We start from the raw sequence: 14,870 nt of genomic DNA on the forward strand, positions 1-14,870 counted from the left end.
GAGGCCTTTTGGTAGGCCGTTATTGTAAATTAGAATTTGTTCTTAACGGACTTGCCTAGTTAAATAAAGGTTAAATAAAAATGTTTAAAATAAATGACATACAAAATCTGATAGACATTGTTCTTGTATAAATGTGGCTTATAGGAAGGAGGTGAAATCAAATGTTTTATTTAAACCATGTTGAGATACAGAATGTAATTTATATGTACACATGGCTTCTCTTTGGAGTAATTTGCTGTCCATATCAGATTTTGCATATTGTTTATGAGTTGGCCCCACATATTTATGAACGGCTATGCCTGATGTCCTTTGTTCTCTCATGAACTGATATAATGTATTTAGGTGAGCGGACACCTGGGGCATTTGATTTGTGAGTTGCCCTTTGTGCTTCCGTACCCTATAACTCTATCTTTTTGTGACTAATTTGTATACAGGTAGACCGCGTACCTGATTGGCAGATGAGTGGCAACCCTGATTAGAAGTACCTGATGCTCATCTGTTCTTTACAAAGGCTGTTTTGAATTAAAGAAAATTGTACCTACACATTGAAGAACACTGTACAGCCAAAACGTCTGTGTACACTATCCCTGGTGCAGAAAAATATACAACTTTGAATAATGAATTAAACTTTATGCAACATATTTTTGCAAACCCATTACACCTCTTGGTTTGTCTAAGACATAATTGAAACATCACAGATAATAATTACCACTGTGCCCATGATAAAATGCAATGTGAATTGTGTTGTACTACTGAATGTGTGGAGATGAACTCAGACCAGCCTTTGTGATTGAGCTTACGTTAGTTAACTAATTACTTTAGTTGACTGCTTTCAGAAAAACTTGAATGAAATTTAACCTATTCTAGGAGCCTATTGTTTGTGTATAATCTTTATTAATTGTTCATGTATTTTTCAACAATGTCAGGTACAGGCAGAGATGACTGGGGCCTTCAGCAAGTAAGACACAGGAAGTAAGAAATCATTTGAACATCATAGATATAAATTCCCACTGTGCCCATGAAGTTAACTATGTTACTTTAGTTGGCTGCTTTGAGCAAAACTTGTATGTAATATAACCTATTCTGGGAGCCTAGTGTGTGTGTATGAACTATGTGGAATATATTTGGAACATTAGCTTCCCTGAAAACAGGCACTGACAGAAGGAACAATATGAGTCTGTCAGAGGTTGTCACGCTGGATGGGGACGGTGATGGAGTCTTTGGTGGTCTACACAATGAAGAAGCAGGTGTCCCTTCCAGTGATGTGGAGCTGACCTTGTTCCAGTGAGGATGGTCTTCAACCTCCCTCTCCTAAATGGTGTGCCAGTTGGGGTTGGTGCGCTGTCCAACTCTTGCTTGTCGTGTAGCCTCCTGCTGCTCCACCGACAGCGCCATGCCAGCCAGGATGCCTGCATGCCCCAGGTGCCCTTGTTTTTCAACAATGTCCGAGATAGACAGGGACAACAAGGAGGGTAGCGGTTGTTCGAGCTCAAGTTCAAGGAGACTTGCCATTCCACTGAACCTGGCCCGGAGATGGCTTCTTAGCCACTGAAGATCCTCATCAGTAGGCTCTCGGGACAGAGGGTTGTAGTCTTCAGCCGGGTACAGGTCCTTCACTAACTGTCTGCACCTGGCTGGGCACGGCTGGCTTTCTCCACTCACATTCCACATCTGTATGGCCAATGTTGTGAACCGCCAAAATAGCATGCATGGCTACACATATGATCTGCACGGAGGAATTTGCATGTGGTAGAGAGAATCTCCTGGTCACCTATAGAGACCTGCCAAGGGGAAGGATGTTAAGTCACACATGCCTTTCAATCCATGGCTGTGAACACCTTGAAATGCATTTGTTGTAAGAAATGTGCCATATAAATTAAATTTGATTTGATTGATGACATTACAGCTGTAGAATATTTTATGAATTGTAATTTTCACAAGTGCAATTTGTATTTTACTTGAAAACTTGGGATTGTATCACTTGGCATATTGTATCAATCATATATCCCTCATGCTGGCACTGACCAAACCAGTAAATTGCCCCTCACTATTGCTGCACTTCTCTACATGGCCAGGCTTATAGTGGTCTTCTCCCCTTTTAATGCTCTTATGCTCATCCTTAAATGCCATACGGTCTGAAATAGACACCAAAGTTGACATACTGTACAAACAATTATCTAGGCTAAGTAATACAAAATCATGTTTTGATATTCTGCTCTGCTAACTAGCTAGATAAAGTGTAACCAGTGGCTAGCTAAGCCAGAGAAAGGGGATGGAAGAAGGTTTCAAATCAAATCTAATTTTATTTGTCACATACGCCGAATACAACTGGTGTAGACCTTACCTTGAAATGGTTACTTACAAGCCCTTAACCAACCATGCAGTTCAAGAAATATAGTTCATAAAATATTTACTAAAATAAACTAAAGTCAAAAAATCTAATCAGTCAAAAAGTAACACAAATTGTGGCAGACGGCAAGGAGAGGTGAGGGGAGTGATGATTGAAGAGAGATACCTTACCTGGCTCCACCCCCGATCCTTATATGGACTTCCTTCCCCAACGAGGCGAGCCTGTGGACCATTAAGCCAGGGAGTGCTTGGGGATGAAAGAGGAAGCAACATGCACAAAGGGGCAGAGAATGAAGAGGGAAGTGTGTGGTATGAAGAGCGTGAGAAGAGAAAGAAATAGCTGTGTGATTATCCGTTGTGACCTGGACTGTCTGATTACGCCCACTGTGAACCAAACCAGTTTGGCTGAGGACCCAAGTTTTAGGATTACCCCTGGGGAACGGAACAGACAACGAGAACTGCTTGTGGACTGTGAAATGGTTGGTGAATACCCCCCTTTTCCCCAGTGTGCAAAACTCCCTAATAAACTCTGCATTTGCATTCTAGTTGTGTTCCTTGTGCGTGTTTGGTTATTGAACTTTGTGACGTGGAAACCCCATACCCTTGAACCAACTACAGTATATAACAATAACGAGGCTATATACAGGGGGTACCGGTACCGAGTCAATGTTTAAGAAAATAAACTTTTAAGAAAGCACACCTATAATTGAAATGCATTCCAGGTGACTACCTCATCCAAATCAAATGTTATTGGTCACATACACATGGTTAGCAGATGTTAGTGCGAGTGTAGCGAAATGCTTGTGCTTCTACTTCTGACAGTGTACTAATATCTAACAAGTAATATAACAATTACACAACAACTACCAAATACACACAAATCTAAAGGTATGGAATAAGAATATGTACATATAAATATATGAATGTGCGATGACCAAGCGGCATAGGCAAGATGCAATAGATTGTATTTTATACCGTATATCCATATGAGATTAGTATGTAAACTATTAAAGTGACTAGTGATCAGTTTATTAAAGTGGCCAATTATTTTGAGTCTATCTAGGCAGCAGCCTCTCTGTGTTAGTGATGGCTATTTAACAGTCTGATGGCCTGTTTTTTAGTTTCTCGGTCCCAGCTTTGATGCACCTGTACTGAACTCGCCTTCTGGATGGTAGCGGGGTGAACAAGCAGTGGCTCCAGTGGCTGTTGTCCTTGATTATCTTTTTGGCTTTCCTGTGACATCGGGTGCTGTAGGTGTCGTGGAGGGAAGGTAGTTTGCCCCTGGTATTGCTTTGTGCAGATCGCACATCCTCTGGAGAGCCTTGCGGTTGTGTGTGGTGCAGTTGCCGTACCAGGCGGTGATATAGCCCTTCAGGATGTTCTCGATTGTGCATCTGTTAAAGTTTGTGAGGGTTTTAGGTGACAAGCCAAATTTGTTCAGCCTCCTGAGGTTGAAGAGGCACTGTTGCGCCTTCTTCACTACACTGTCTGTGTGGGTGGACCATTTCAGTTTCTCCGCGATGTGTATACCGAGGAACTAAACTTTCCACCTTCTTCACTGCTGTCCCGTCGATGTGGATGGGGGGTGTGCTCCCGCTGATGTTTCCTGAAGTCCACGATCATCTCCTTTGTTTTCCTGACACCACACTCCGAGTGCCCTCACCTCCTCCCTGTAGGCTGTCTCGTCGTTGTTGGTAATCAAGCCCACTACTGTTGTGTCGTCTGCAATCTTGATGATAGAGTTGGAGCGTGCATGGCCACTTAGTCATGGGTGAACAGGGAGTACAGAAGAGGGCTGAGAACGCACACTTGTGGAAACCCAGTGTTGAGGATCAGCGAAGTGGAGATGTTGTTTCCTACCTTCACCACCTGGGGGCGGCCCGTCAGAAAATCCAGGACCCAATTGCACAAGGCGTGGTCGAGACCCAGGGCATCAAGCATAATGATGAGCTTGGAAGGTACTATGGTGTTCAATGCTGAGCTGTAGTCAATGAACAGCATTCTTACATAGGTATTCCTCTTGTCAAGATGGGATAGGGCAGTGTGCAGTGTGATGGCGATTGCATTGTCTGTAGACCTATTGGGGTGGAGGGAATAACTACACTGTTTATATTCGGCCATATTCCAAGTCATCATTCCATGGTTAAATGCGGTGGTTTTCCGCGAATGCCGCCATCTATCCACGGTTTCTGTTTAGGGTAGGTTTTAATAGTCACAGTTGGTACATCTCCAATGCACTTCCTTATAAACTCACTTACCGAATCAGCGTATAAATCAATGTTATTCTCTGAGGCTGCCCGGAACTTTTCCCAGTCTGCGTGATCAAAACAATCTTGAAGCGTGGATTCCGATTGGTCAGACCAGCATTGAAAAGTTCTTGTAACGGGCACATCCTGTTTGAGTTTTTGGAGTCGTGATCGGATTTGCAGAAGGGAGGGCGGGGGAGGGCCTTGTATGCATCGCGGAAGTTAGAGTAGTAGTGATCCAGTGTATTGCCCGCATGAGTGCTACAATCAATATGCTGATAGAATTTAGGTAGCCTTGTTCTCAAATTTGCTTTGTTAAAATGAAGCTGATGTAAGTACTGTAAGACCTTTAAACAGGTAAACATTCACAAGGCCGCAGGGCTAGACAGATTCCCAGGACACGTACTAAAAGCATGCGCTGACCAGCTGGCAAGTGTTTTTACTGACATTTTCCACCTCTCCCTGACCAAGTCTGTAGTACCTACATGTTTCAAGCAGACCAACATAGTCCCTGTGCCCACATCTGTAGCCATGGAATGCTTTGAAGATGAGTCATTGCTCACATCACCATAATCCCAGACACCCTAGACCCACTCGAATTCGCATACCACCCCAACAGATCCACAGATGACGCAATCTCTATTGCACTCCACACTCCACCTGGACAATAGGAACACCTACGTGAGACTGCTGTTCATTGACTACAGCTTAGCATTCAACCCAATAGTGCTCTCTGTGCTCATCACTAAGCTAAGGACCCTGGGACTGAGCACCTCCCTCTGCAACTGGTTCCTAGAATTACTAATGGGCAACTACACATCAGCCACGCTAAACCACAACATGGGGGCCCCTCAGGGGTGCCTTCTCAGTCTCCTGCTGTACTCTCCGTTCACCCACGACTGTGTGGCCATGCATGACTCCAATACCATCATTAAGTTTGCCGATGACACGACGGTGGTAGGCCTGATCACCAACAACAATGAGACAGCCTATAGGGAGGAGGTCAGAGATCTGGCAGTGTGGTGCCAGGACAACTACCTGTCCATCAACGTCAGCAAGACAAAGGAGCTGATTGTGGACTACAGGAACCGGGGCCGGGCATGCCCCCATTCACATCGACGAGACTGTAGTGGAGCGGGTTGAGAGCTTCAAGTTTCTTGGAGTTTACAATACTAAGGACCTGTCATGGTCCAGACATACCAACACAGTCGTGAAGTAGGCCCTCAGATCCTCAAAAAGTTATACAGATGCACCATTGAGAGAATCTTGACTGGTTTAATCACCACAGAGTCTGGTGCGGACCGCCCAATACATCAGTGGCCAAGCTCCCTGCCATCCAGGACCTCTGTATCAGGCGGTGTGAAAGGAAGGCCTGGAAAATTGTTAACTCCAGCCTCCCCAAACCATAGACTGTTCTGTCTGCTTCCGCACGACATGTGGAACCGGTGCATTAAGTCTGACCCCAACAGGCTCCTGAACAGCTTCTATTAACAAGCCATAAGCCTGCTAAATAGCTAACTAAATAGGTAACAAAATAGCTATACAGACTATCTGAGTTGACCCTTGTATTTAACTTTTTCACTCTCTCTATGCACACTCACAGCACTCAACACACTCACGTCCACTGACACTCCAACACACACATACACGTGTATTGACTCTACACACAAACATACAATCATCATATATATGATGCTGTTACTCTGTTATCTCTGATGCCTAGTCACCTTACCCCTATACATACAGTATATACACCTCACTCAAGTATCACTGCCCATTGTAAATATGGAATTGGAACTGACCCTGTGTGTAGCTTACTTACTTCTTGTGTTCTTATTTTGTTATTTTATTTTATTTTGTTATTTTATTTTTAGTACTACTGTACATTGATATTGATTACGGCATTGCTGGGTTTAGTGCTGTACTTTCACATTAAAACGTGAAACTTGAAATCACTGACGTGGTCAAAGTGCAGAGGCAGATGGGGGAGACGCAGGGGAGACGCAGGGGAGACGCAGGCTGGAGTTCAAGCCACCTCCGTAAGAGAGGGAGAGAGTGTGTGTAACTAGTCTTTAGCCATTCCTCCACCCCAAACTATATTTATTTTTGTACTTCCTCTTTTACCTCAGCTCAATTATAATTTAGTCAAATCAAATTGTATTTGTCACTTACACAGTTAACAGCAGGTATAAACGGTGCAGTACAATATCAATATCAATCATATCAAAAGTAAAACTGATATGTACACAATATGATACACAGTATAAATTCTGAATGTGCTATGTCGAGTATGTCTGTATTTACAAATATAAAGTGTCTTGGTCATGTAGTGTGTGTGTGTGTGTGTGTGTGTGTGTGTGTGTGTGTGTGTGTGTGCTTTTGTGTAAGGGTTGGATGTGTGGAGAGTCAATGAAAATAGTCTCTAAGGTGCAGGTCTGAGCAGGTAGACAGCTAAGGCTAGTTGTTCAACAGTCTGGTGCTAGAAGCTGTCTCGGAGCCTGTTGGTCAGAGACCCGATGCTTCGATACTGTTTTCCAGATAGTAAAGGAGTGAACAGGCCGTGGCTAGGGTGACTGGAGTGCCCCAGTGATAAGCCAGTCACCCTTCAGACTATCGTGTGAGAGAGAAGTTACCCCATATTTTTTATGGACTCATGTTGCCTCTTTTGTGAGTTTACCATGCAAGGAGTGTACAATCCTGAAGATTGACTCCGAGGGGGACATCTGGGGCTTGGGTTAAGTTGAGCCAAAGGGGTAAGTTGATCCACCCTTTTTCTAGGAACCAAATATTTAGGAAGAGGTCATTTGTGGGCTATACTCGGCCTTGTCTCAGCATGGTAAGTTGGTGGTTGAAGATATCCCTCTAGTGGTGTGGGGGCTGTGCTTTGGCAAAGTGGTTGGGGTTATATCCTTCCTGTTTGGCCCTGTCCGGGGGTATCATCGGATGGGGCCACAGTGTCTCCTGACCCCTCCTGTCTCAGCCTCCAGTATTTATGCTGCAGTAGTTTATATGTTGGGGGGCTAGGGTCAGTTTGTTATATCTGGAGTACTTCTCCTGTCCTATTCGGTGTCCTGTGTGAATTTAAGTGTGCTCTCTCTAATTCTCTCTTTCTTTCTTTCTTTCTTTCTTTCTCTCTCTTGGAGGACCTGAGCCCTAGGACCATGCCTCAGGACTACCTGACATGATGACTCCTTGCTGTCCCCAGTCCACCTGGCCGTGCTGCTGCTCCAGTTTCAACTGTTCTGCCTTATTATTATTGGACCATGCTGGTCATTTATGAACATTTGAACATCTTGGCTGTTATGTTCTGTTATAATCTCCACCCGGCACAGCCAGAAGAGGACTGGCCACCCCACATAGCCTGGTTCCTCTCCAGGTTTCTTCCTAGGTTTTGACCTTTCTAGGGAGTTTTTCCTAGCCACCGTGCTTCTACACCTGCATTGCTTGCTGTTTGGGGTTTTAGGCTGGGTTTCTGTACAGCACTTTGAGATATCAGCTGATGTACGAAGGGCTATATAAATAAATTTGATTTGATCATTTCATGGAGTCTGTGATGGAAGAAACCACATGTAAAAAGTGGTAAGCAAGTTAGGTCCCCCCCAAAAATGTCAAATGAATTTATTGTGTTACAGGTTTCATGTTGCTTGTATCTAAACCAAAGTAGATACTTTAAAGATTGTTCTATAAATCAGTTGGGGTCTCTATAAGCTTCAATATGAGGTCATAAACATAGCATGAAAGTACATCCTTGTAGCTGTGTAGGCTAATATAGTAAAAATGTTTGCCTTGGGGAACTTGAGCCAATGGCAAGTTGAGCAAATTGAAATGATTTCTTCCCAGGCGTAATGCAAGGAATTATTGCTGGGATATGGGGTAACAACAGGGCCTATCCTATGTTAAAAGTGTTCTTAAAAAACATGTTTGTTAGGTGTTAAGTCTGTGTTAAATGATGATTAAAATACAAAAAATGGATAGTGATTGTGTTGAATAGTTTTTGGGAAATAAAGATAGACATGGTTTTAAGAAAGTAGTACATTAATGACAATTTTTTTGGGGGGGGGTGTTGTGTGAATAACTATGTGTGTCACGAATATCCCCTTCCCGTTCGGGTGGTGCTCGGCGGTCGTCGTCGCCGGTCTACTAGCTGCCACCGATCCCTTTTTCCACTTTTCGTTTGGTTTAGTCTAATTGGTTTCACCTGTTCCTTGTTGGGGTTTTGGGGTTGGGGTTATTTAAGTTTTAGTAGCCCGCCTGTGTTTGTGCGGGCTTGTTTGCTGTTATGTCAAGAGGTGTTACTGTTTATTGTTGGGTTTTTTCGCTGTCCGGCGTATGTACCAGTTTGTACTTAGGTAGAGTGTTTTACGCCTGTGTTCGGCGTCACCCGTTTGTACGCTATTTCTGTTGGACATTAAAGCGTTTTTTCCCGAATCAGCAATACGACCATGAAGGCCTGATTTACTCAGTCTCCTCTGAACAGTTGATGTTGAAATGTGCATTTACTTGGGATGCAATTTCTAAGGCCGGTAACTCTATTGAACTTATCCACTGTAAAAGGTAACTGGATCTTCCTTTCCTGTGGCGGTCCTCATGAGAGTCAGTTTCATCATAGCTCTTGATGGTTTATGCGAATACACTTGAAGAAACTTTCAAAGTTCTTGACACGTTCCAGATTGACTGACCTTCATGTTAGTAATGGTGGACTGTTGTTTCTCTTTGCTTATTTGAGCTGTTCTTACCATAATATGGACTTGGTCTTCTCCCAAATAGGGCTATCTTCTGTATACCACCCCTACCTTGTCACAACACAAATGATTGGCTCAAATGCATTAAGAAGGAAATATATTCCACAAATGAACTTTTAACAAAACACACGTGTTAATTTAAATGCATTCCAGATGACTACCCCATGAAGCTGGACGAGAGAATGCCAAGAGTGTGCAAAGCTGTCATCAAGGCAAAGGATGGCTACTTTAATGAATCTCAAATATAAAATATATTTAGATATGTTTAACACTTTTTTGGTTAGTACATGATTCCATATGTGTTATTTCAAAGTTCAGATGTCTTCACTATTATTCTACAATGTAGAAAATAATACAAATGAAGAAAAACCCTGGAATGAGTAGGTGTGTCCAAACTTTTGACTGGTACTGTAGGTAAACTGGGATATGATATAAAGAGTTAATCAGCGTGATTTTTCCACAAATAGAGAGGTATTTCCTTTCCATTGTATTAAAATCAGATCTATTTTTGCTAACTTTCTATTAAAAAGTATTTTTCTTTCTGAAAATGTATACTGAGTATGTCCACATCACCGTTGGTAAACTACACGGCAATGTAAAAGTAATTTAAAAAATAAAGAAAGCATGAATCATCAGTGTACAATGACACCTTTGTTTTTAAGCCCTTGATATTATTGTTGGATCTGATTTTAATAGCTAACATTTCGATGGCCATAGAAAATAGATATGCCGATAGTGGACAACCTTGTTTACTGCTCTTGACAGTTTAACACTTTCTGAGAAGTATCCATTAATTACTATTTTACACCTAGGGTTACTATACATACAATTGAAATATTCCAGACATTTACAGTGCAATCGGAAAGTATTCAGAAACCTAGACTTTTTCCACATTTTGTTACGTTACAGCCTTATTCTAAAATGTATTATTAAATTGTTTTTTTCCCCTCATCAATCTACACACAATACTCCATAACGAGTATTGTGGTGGAACAAACTCCCTCACGACGCCAGGACAGCGGAGTCAATCACCACCTTCCGGAGACACCTGAAACCCCACCTCTTTAAGGAATACCTAGGATAGGATAAAGTAATCCTTCTCACCCCCCCCCCCCCTTAAAAGACCTAGATGCACTATTGTAAAGTGGCTGTTCCACTGGATGTCATAAGGTGAAAGCACCAATTTGTAAGTCGCTCTGGATAAGAGCGTCTGCTAAATGACTTAAATGTAAATGTAAAAAACGACAAAGCAAAAAACAGGTTTAGACATTTTTGCACATTTATAAAAATAAAAGTTCAGGAAGTCGGACAAATTCAGACCATTTTAACACATTTTCACATAAGTATTCAGACCCTTTACTCAGTACTTTGTTGAAGCACCGTTGACAGCGATTACAGCCTTGAGTCTTCTTGGGTATGATGCTGCAAGCTTGGCAGACCTGTATTTGGGGAGTTTCTCTCATTCTTCTCTGCAGATCCTCTCAAGTTCTGTCAGGTTGGAATCGGGAGAGTTGCTGCACAGCTATTTTCAGGTCTCCCCAGAGATGTTTGACCCGGTTCAAGTCCGGGCTCTGGATGGGCCAATCAGGACATTCAGAGATTTGTCCCAAAGCCACTCCTGCATTGTCTTGGCTGTGTGCTTAGGCTCTTTGTCCTGTTTGGAAAGTGAACCTTCGCCCAGTCTGAGGTCCTGAGCGCTCTAGAGCAGGTTTTCATCAAGGATCTCGCTGTACTTTGCTCCATTCATCTTTCCCTCGATCCTGACTAGTCTCCCAGTCCCTGCCGCTGAAAAACATCCCCACAGCATGATGCTGCCACCACCTTGCTTCACCGTAGGGATGGTGCCAGGTTTCCTCCAGACGTGACGCTAGGCATTCAGGCCAAAGAGTTCAATCTTGGTTTCATCAAACCAGAGTATCTTGTTTCTCATGGCCGGAGAGTCCTTTTGGTGCCTTTTGGCAAACTCCAAACAGGCTGACATGTGCCTTTTACTGACGAGTGGCTTCTGTCTGGTCACTCTACCATAAAGGCCTGATTAGTGGAGTGCTGCAGAGATGGTTGTCCTTCTGGAAGGTTCTCCCATCTCCACACAGGAACTCTAATGTTCTGTCAGAGTGGCAATCAGGTTCTTGGTCACCTCACTGACCAAGGCCATTCTCCCCCGATTGATCAGTTTGGCTGGGCGGCCATCTCTAGGAAGAGTCTTGGTGATTCCAAAATTCTTCCATTTAAGAATGATGGAGGCCACTGTGTTCTTTGGGACCTTCAATGCTACACAACATTTTTGGAACCCTTCCACGGATCTGAGCCTCGACATAATCCTGTCTTGGAGCTCTACGGACAATTCTTTCGACCTCATGGCTTGGTTTTTGCTCTGAACTGCACTGTCAACTGTGGGACCTTATATAAACAGGTGTGTGTCTTTCCAAATCATGTCCAATCAATTGTATTTACCACAGGTGGACCCCAATCAAGTTGTATAAACATCTTAATGGAAACAGAATTGGAGCTTCAAGTTCCTTGGCGTCCACATCACCAACAAACTAACATGGTCGAAGGACACGAAGAGAGTCGTGAAGCGGGCACAACAAAACCTATTCCCCCTCAGGAGACTGAAAAGATTTTGCGTTCTCAGATCCTCAAAAGTTTCTACAGCTGCACCATCGAGAGCATCCTGATGGGTTGCATCACTGCCTGGTATGGCAACTGCTCGGCCTCTATCTGCAGGGCACTACAGAGGGTAGTGCGTACGGCCCAGTACATCACCAGGGCCAAGCTTTCTGTCATCCAGGACCTCTATACCAAGCAGTGTCAGTTGAAGGCCCTAAAAATGGTCAAAGACTCCAGACACCCTAGTCATAGACTGTTCTCTCTGCTACCACATGGAAAGCGGTACCGGAGCACCAAGTATAGGTCCAAGAGGCTTCTAAACAGCTTCTACCCCAAGCCATAAGACTCCTGAACATTGAATCAAATGGCTACCCAGACTATTTGCATTGCCCCCCTCTTTTATGCTGCTGCTGCTCTCTGTTATTATCTATGCATAGTCACTTTAACAACTCTACCTACATGTACATATTACCTAAATTATCTCGACTAACCGGTACATTGACTCTGTACCGGTACCCCCTGTATATAGCCTCACTATTGTTATTTTACCTTTACTCTTTAATTATTTGTTACTTTTTTCTGTATTTTTCTTAAAACGGCATTGTTTATTAATGGCTTGTAAGTAAGCATTTCACAGTAAAGTGTTGTATTCGGCACATGTGACATAGAACTTCATTTGATTTGAATGCGCCTGTGCTCAGTTGAGGCTCATAGCAAAGAGTCTGAATACTTATGGGAAATAAGTTATTTGTTTTTTATTTTTAATACATTTGCAACAATGTTTTCCATTATGGGGTAGTGTGTGTAGATTGATGAAGATTTCTTTATTTTTTAATCCATTTTAGAATTAGGCTGTAACGTAACTTTTAGAATGCACTGTATTTATAAATTCCAGTCGTACTTTATCAAAAGCCTTTTCAAAGTCAGCTAAGAATACCAGAATTTTGTTTCCCAGAATTTTCATTGTGTTCAATTTTTTCCAGTACTTGTATTATATTATCTCCAATGTTTTGTCCATGTAAAAAAAAACTGTCTGATTAGGATGAATAATATATATTTAAAAATTTTACCTTTATTTAACTAGGCAAGTCAGTTAAGAACAAATTCTTATTTTCAATGACAGCCTAGGAACAGTGGGTTACAGAGTTCCTCCTCTGTAATTTGACCGTCACACGAGTCTTTCTGTACAGCTGTTAATTTGACATTATTAACAGAAAAAAAATCCATACAATTATCTTCGGTTAGTGGAGATGGAGGAGACGAAAACATATGCTTAAAGTACTTTGCTTTCTCTTTCAAAATATTGTTTGGTGAATCATGGGTGACCAAATATTTTTGGTAGCATTTTTTATGTTGAAGATTAAAAAACAATTTGGTGCATTTCAAATCAAATCAAATCAAATTGTATTTGTCACATACACATGGTTAGCAGATGTTAATGCGAGCGTAGCAAAATGCTTGTGCTTCTAGTTCCGACAATGCAGTAATAACCAACAAGTAATCTAGCTAAGAATTCCAAAACTACTACCTTATAGACACAAGTGTAAGGGGATAAAGAATATGTACATAAAGATATATGAATGGGTGATGGTACAGAGCGGCATAGGCAAGATACAGTAGATGGTATTGAGTGCAGTATATACATATGAGATGAGTATGTAAACAAAGTGGCATAGTTAAAGTGGCTAGTGATACATGTGTTACATAAAGATGCAGTAGATACATATACATATGAGATGAATAATGTAGGGTATGTAAACATTATATTAGGTAGCATTGTTTAAAGTGGCTAGTGATATATTTTACATCATTTCCCATCAATTCCCATTATTAAAGTGGCTGGAGTTGAGTCAGTGTGTTGGCAGCAGCCACTCGATGTTAGTGGTGGCTGTTTAACAGTCTGATGGCCTTGAGATAGAAGCTGTTTTTCAGTCTCTCGGTCCCAGCTTTGATGCACCTGTACTGACCTCGCCTTCTGGATGATAGCGGGGTGAACAGGCAGTGGCTCGGGTGGTTGTTGTCCTTGATGATCTTTATGGCCTTCCTGTGACATCGGGTGGTGTAGGTGTCCTGGAGGGCAGGTAGTTTGCCACCGGTGATGCGTTGTGCAGACCTCACTACCCTCTGGAGAGCCTTACGGTTGTGGGCGGAGCAGTTGCCGTACCAAGGCGGTGATACAGCCCGACAGGATGCTCTCGATTGTGCATCTGTAGAAGTTTGTGAGTGCTTTTGGTGACAAGCCGAATTTCTTCAGCCTCCTGAGGTTGAAGAGGCGCTGCTGCACCTTCTTCACGATGCTGTCTGTGTGGGTGGACCAATTCAGTTTGTCTGTGATGTGTACGCCGAGGAACTTAAAACTTACTACCCTCTCCACTACTGTTCCATCAATGTGGATGGGGGGTGTTCCCTCTGCTGTTTCCTGAAGTCCACAATCATCTCCTTAGTTTTGTTGACGTTGAGTGTGAGGTTATTTTCCTGACACCACACCCCGAGGGTCCTCACCTCCTCCCTGTAGGCCGTCTCGTCGTTGTTGGTAATCAAGCCTACCACTGTTGTGTCGTCCGCAAACTTGATGATTGAGTTGGAGGCGTGCGTGGCCACGCAGTCGTGGGTGAACAGGGAGTACAGGAGAGGGCTCAGAAAGCACCCTTGTGGGGCCCCAGTGTTGAGGATCAGCAGGGTGGAAATGTTGTTGCCTACCCTCACCACCTGGGGGCGGCCCGTCAGGAAGTCCAGTACCCAGTTGCACAGGGCGGGGTCGAGACCCAGGGTCTCGAGCTTGATGACGAGCTTGGAGGGCACTATGGTGTTAAATGCCGAGCTGTAGTCGATCAACAGCATTCTCACATAGGTATTCCTCTTGTCCAGATGGGTTAGGGCAGTGTGCAGTGTGGTTGAGATTGCATCGTCTGTGGACCTATTT

This window comes from Oncorhynchus nerka, linkage group LG24 (genome assembly GCF_034236695.1).
Source record: "Oncorhynchus nerka isolate Pitt River linkage group LG24, Oner_Uvic_2.0, whole genome shotgun sequence".
NCBI classification, from domain to species: domain Eukaryota; kingdom Metazoa; phylum Chordata; class Actinopteri; order Salmoniformes; family Salmonidae; genus Oncorhynchus; species Oncorhynchus nerka.